The sequence below is a fragment of the Macaca nemestrina genome, chromosome 12 (genome assembly GCF_043159975.1).
Source record: "Macaca nemestrina isolate mMacNem1 chromosome 12, mMacNem.hap1, whole genome shotgun sequence".
Classification (NCBI taxonomy): Eukaryota; Metazoa; Chordata; class Mammalia; order Primates; family Cercopithecidae; genus Macaca; species Macaca nemestrina.
In genome coordinates, this window is record NC_092136.1 from 50827705 (window position 1) to 50834076 (window position 6372).

Below are 6372 nucleotides of genomic sequence, written 5' to 3' on the forward strand. Positions count from 1 at the left end.
CGGGTTTTCTGACACCCCTGGGAATATCTATGGGGCGTGATCATGGCATTTTCCCTAATGGCCTTGTGATTTTCTGCTCTGATAATTGTGTTTGGGAGAAACACTTAAAGTTAATTGGTGCCTTTCAGCACAGGAACTTTACTGTGAAGGTCCCATGAGGCTGACCTCTCTCCCAGCCTCTCACTCACAGATCTTCTCTTCTTTCTCCATCCTGCAAATCAGAATCACTGCCCAGAAGAGAGCCTGTGACACTGCCACCTGTGTGACTCATCGGCTGGCAGGCTTGCTGAGCAGATCAGGGGGTATGGTGAAGAACAACTTTGTGCCCACCAATGTGGGTTCCAAAGCCTTCGGCAGGCGCCGCAGGGACCTTCAAGACTGGGCAGCTGAATGACTCAAGAAGGTGACTGCCCTTGTATGATGGGATGGGAAGATGAATGACTGGCTTTTACAGGGGTATATTTCACCCTCTGAGCCTCCCTGAGACCATGTGGTTTAAAAAAATCCGTAAGGGAAGGTACCCACACCAGTGTCTGAGTTCCAATAGCTAAAACCCTAGAATTTTGATTAATCTCTGTTTTTTCAGTCTCTCCTTGTAACCCTGAGATCATCAGACCAAGAAATATAGATCCTGTTTATTTAAAACACTGCTCTTTGACACTTATAATTTTGACAATTCTAGAATTTGAGTTTGAAAGATAATGGCACTATCATTTTAGAGTATACATTACTATATCGTGTACCTCCAAATTAAGTGCACAGACTTGAGTTCAAGAACTGTATCTGCCCTTTACCAGCTATATGACCATGAACTGGTTACTTAACTCTCTCCAAGCCTCAGTTTCTCCATCTGTAAATTGAGGACTACAATAGTATCTACCTCCAAGCATTACTATAAAGAGTAAGTGAGATAATAGACGTTGAGTCTGACAATTTACCAGTAACTAAATTCTGGCTGTTATTTTCTTCCTCCTAGGTCACAGTGAAGCTGAACTCTTTATTGTGTAATGAAAGCAATTTGTAGGAAAGGCTCCATGGAAGACATACATACAGGCATCCTTCTTGATACTGAAAACTATCTTCTTTGTTTGAAAGGAACTATTGCTAAATGCAGAACAAGCTCATTGCAGTTACCTATTGTGCATCTTTTTAAATACTTGATTATGTAACCATAAATCTGACAGCATGTCTCACTGGCTTATCTGGTAGCAAATCTAGGCCCCGTCAGCCATCCTGTTGACATTGGTGGCTCTGCTAAACCTCAGGGGGACATGAAATCACTGCCTCTTGGGCATCTGGGGACACATGGTAATGCTGTGCTTTGACAGAAGTATTTGTTTAAAGAAATGTCAATGCTGTAATTTGTGAACTCTATCAAAATTAAAAATGTACTTTCTATACCCTTCAATGGAATCTCTGCTGCTATTTATGCTATTTTTCCCAGGAGAGTTTCGGGGCCTATGAGCACTCTGTTGACCAAGCTGACTCACTTAGCACAAAGACAACATGCCCGGGATGGATCCCTAGTGTCTTGTACCCTCAGTTTCTAGTGAAGCATCCCCTATTGGAATTAAAGCCCTGTGCATGTCAAAGAGAACAATTCATATTTATTTTCAGAGGGTGCCCTGGTCTCCAGCCTCAGAAGTTACCCATGTGCTCCTCCTTCATGCAGGTTTGCCTTTATCCATCCCTGTCTTTCCTCCATATAAGAACCTCTTCATGCACCCCTTAGCTTGCCTTAGAAACAATGACTCAGACCCTAAAATGGGGAGCACAGACTGGCCAGCCTAGAAAGGTCATCAATGCCATTCAACCCAACTTTTTTATTCTGTGAGGTTCAGAGAAACGTCTTGCTCAAGGTCCAGCCATAGGTTTAACAGAGACATTCATACACTTCACAAATACTTATTGAGTGCCTGCTATATGCTAGGCACTATTCTAGGCACTGGGAGTAGAGCAATGAACTGAACAGAACAGACAAAACTCCCTGTGCTTATGGGCTTACATTCTAGTGGGGGAGATTGAGGTGGTACATGCTATAGAATCAAGGACTCTCAGTATTGGAAGGAATCCAGAATGTCATAGAGTCTGATGCCTTCCTTATTCAAGGTAGGAATTACCCAGTATCAACAACCATAGCATCCTTTGGGACCACGAGTGACAAATTGCTGAGTGTAACTCCCAAGGTGAGTTGGCAGCCAGTTTCACTGGTGGTAGTCAGCTAACTAAGGTTAGTTATTAGTTAGTTAGTTAGCTAGTTAGCTAGTGGTTAGAAAAGTCAGCCCCTTCTACCCACTGACTCTATTCTCTCAGGACCATATAGAATTATGCCCCCTTCTCTCCTCCAGTCTGTACTCAACACAGTAACCCACTTTGACTGTAAAAGGTAGATCACACCGTGTCTCTCCTATGCTCAAAGCATCCCAGTGACTCCCCATCTCATAAGCAAACACCTGAAGCATTGCAGGCCAAATTGATCTTCCCTTTCTCTCCTCTCACCACCACTCCCATTACCTGCCTGACCTCATCTCCTACTCTCCCACACACTGGTCCTCTTACTATTCCTCAACTTCTATCTCCCAGCACTCAACCAGCACTCGTACCCTGTAAAGAACACTCTTCAACCACGGCCCTCATCTCCTCCAATTATGTCTCAGATGTCACCTATCCTGACCATTCTTTCTGAAATTACACCCCACTCCCACTAACAACATACCCTAGCCCTCTTCTTTGTTTAATTTTTTTCTCCTTACTGTTTATTACCTTCTACCATATTATATGTTTTGTTTATTTATTTTGTTTGTTATTTATATCCTTTCCAGACATAAGTATAAGATTCACATGGTCAGGGATATGGTTATTTTGTTAATTGCCATATCCCCAAATGCTGAACAGTGTGCCTGGCACAAGGTAGCACTCTACAAATGCTTATTGAATGAAAGAATGAATGAATGAACTAAAGTCTTCTACTCATTTACTTTTGTGGTCAGCTCTTTTTTGGACCTATTTTTCTTCATACCAAACTCTCCAAGGGCCTTAAGCTTTAACAATCACGTCTGGATAGTAAATTGTTCAACAGCCTGAAGACTGCAGTGGCCATCAGTTAGTCAGTAACTCTGTTTCCTGCCTCAAGACTTTTATACAGACTATTTCTTTTGTTTGGACACACTTTTAACCCCATATTCCTCCTCCATGTGATTAATTCTTACCAGCTTTTCTTCTTCCCATGCAGTGAACAAAGCAGGAGGGTGTTTGATACCTACAAGTGGATAGGTAACTTCACAATCAAGAGGAGAAATAGCAAGAATACTATTTCAGTCTTTGGTCCAGAACACCTTCACCAAGAATGAAGTTAATACTATATTGAATTCACACAAAGACCTTATGGATATTTCTCAAATGACCCAGAGTTCATAGAGTAAAAGGGGGTGGCTAATTTTAATCCTCAAATAAAACACAGAGGTCACTGGATCAGGAACCTAAGAAAATATGTAAGAAGTGCATAAGACAATCAAAGCACAAAATGAAGAAACGATGACTTTTGGTGTGGATGCATCATCAGTCTTTACTGCTCATAACCCCATAGGACACTACAGAGAAAGAACGTCTTTTAATACCACTTAAGGCTCATCCCAAACAATCAGAGCCTCAGTATATATGCTGTGACTGACTGAATTATTGCTCCCAGTTCTTCACTATACTATCGTAGTATTATAAACCCTTGTTATTGCCATGATCTCATAATTGGTTCGCCATGGGTAGAAGTTGCCACAGGGAGAGAAGTTGACTTCTCTGCCTCATGACTCTGGGCTTGTCCATGTGGTTTGTTTTGGCAAATGGGCTATAGTAGACATGGTGCAAGCAGAGGCTTGAAATATGTTTATGTGGTTGGCTTTTGGGCTTTTGTGCTTCTGCCATCACCATGAAAAGAACATGCCCTAGATATCTATCTTAGTCCATTTCGCATTGCTTTATAAAATACAACAGACGGTAATTTATAAAGAAAAAAATTATTTTTCATAGTTCTACAGGCTAGGAAGTCAAGAGAATGGTGCCTGCAAGCATCTGGTGAGGGCCATTTTGCTATGTAATAATATGGTGGAGGGCATCACATGGTAAGAGGGCAAGAGTGTTTGCCAGCTCAGGTCTCTCTTCATCTTCTCATAAAGCCACCAGTCCCATCATGTGTATTCCTGGACTCCAAGACAAGACACGTGGACCTAAACCTGGCCTACAGTCTGGTTCCATACCCCACTAGCTGAGATCAACCTCATCCAAATCAACCCACAAACCCATAAGCAAGAAAAACAAGTATTTGTTATTATAAGCCACTGAAATTAAGTTTGCTTTTATGCAGTATTGTGGCAATAATCAAGTGATTCATAGTATTTGGGGATGTTATGGATTAAGTTGTGTCCTCCCAAAATTTATATGTTGAAGACTTAACTCCCAATGTCCTCCCAAATTTATACGTTGAAGACCTAACTCAAGACCTAATGGCATTTGGAGATAGGGCCTTTAAGGATGCAATTAAGATTATAAAGCTCATAAGGGTAGGGCCCTAATCTGATAAGACTGGTGTCCTTATAAGAGGAGAAAGAGACACAAGAGAGCCTTCTTTCTCTCTTCATGCATGTGCACACAGAGCAGAAGGCCAGGTGAAGACACAGTGAGAAGGCAGCCATCTACAAGCCAGAAAGAGAGGCCACCCTAGACACCAATCTTAATGGCACCTTGATTTTGAGCTTCCAGCCTCCAAAACTATGAGAAAATAAACTTCTTTTGTTAAGCCAGTCAGTCTGTGGCATTCTCTTATGGCAGCCTGAGCAGATTAATTCAGGGGCATTAGTGGATAAAATCATTTTTGTTGCCACAGTTTGCTTTTCCTCTTGTTGAGTTCTAGGTAAATTTGATGATCGTCCAACTTGACAAATTTACTTATTTCTATTATTATTATTATTATTATTATTATTATACTTTAAGTTCTAGGGTACATGTGCACAACATGCAGGTTTGTTAACTTCTTTTTACTAATTTATTTTGCTAACCATTTTCACTCTGTCTTCTCAAAATCATCTTAAAGGATGTTTGTCTCATCTCTGTTCCAGCCTCCTGTTGCTGAAACTGAATAACATATACCTTAGATAAACTAATTGTGGTTTATTTGTATAATGGACATGCACAATACATTACACAGCACTGAATATAAATATATGTATCAACTTTGGATAAATTTCAAACATAATGATAAGTGTAAAATAAGGTAAGTTGCAAAGGATGCATATCAGGTGATGCCATTTATTTTGAGATTAAAGCATATGTAACAATATTATACATAAGTTAAGGATATATACACATACAGTAAAAATACAAAGTCATGTATATGGATTATAAATATCATATCCAAAAGAGTGATTAACTGTGTGGGGATGGAAAGGAAATGTCATGAAGAGGAGTACACAGACAGCTTCTATCAAGGTTTTTCTTTCCTAAGGTTTTATTTTCTAAGCTGGGTAATTGGTATAGGTGGATGGCATATATAATTCATGTTTAATAGGAATAAACAAACACAAGTATGGGCCTTTTTTAAGTTAAGGCAACCATCATAAAAATTTTAAATAATAAATAACTTTTAAATTAGCCAAAGAAAATCTATTCTATTCAATGCAAAGTAGAAAAACAAAACACCCCAGGGAATGTATAGTGGATGCACCATGTGAAAAATGACGGCAATAATAAACACTTAGATGGCTTTAAAATAATTTCAAATTAGTTAAACTCAACAATTTAAACACCAAGGCTATTAGGTTGCACTTTTAAAGGATCCAGCAATGTTTATTCCACAAAGGAAACTTTTAGAACAAAAAGATTCAAATGGATTAAAATCAAAAGGTAATGAAAGATACATAAGACAAATATAAAAAACGAGTTGTGACAACTTCTTAATATATGGTCAAAATAGAATTCAAGGCAAAAAAAATGGTTTGCGGAATAAGAAATATGCCATATAGAAAAAGAAGAGTAGAGCAAGAAGATATATTTATCATGAAAACATGCACTCAACAATACAGCCTCAAATTATGTAATTACTGAAAAATTATTGATAGAGAATTAATGCACCCTTCTCAAAAAGCAATAGGATTCTAGAATCACCTCCCTTATGTGTGGTTCCAAGTTGGCTTGGCAAATACCACCTGAAAATATGACAGATCTCAAAAATCATACAGTGGTTACACTCACAAAGAGGTGAAAGATTTTATTAAGTATCAGATTATATCTTCTGTCCTAATATTATTTATTAAATAAATCAGATTGTCCTTAATTTATTTGAAATATCAAATGTATCATATACTGATCATCTTCTGGCCTTCT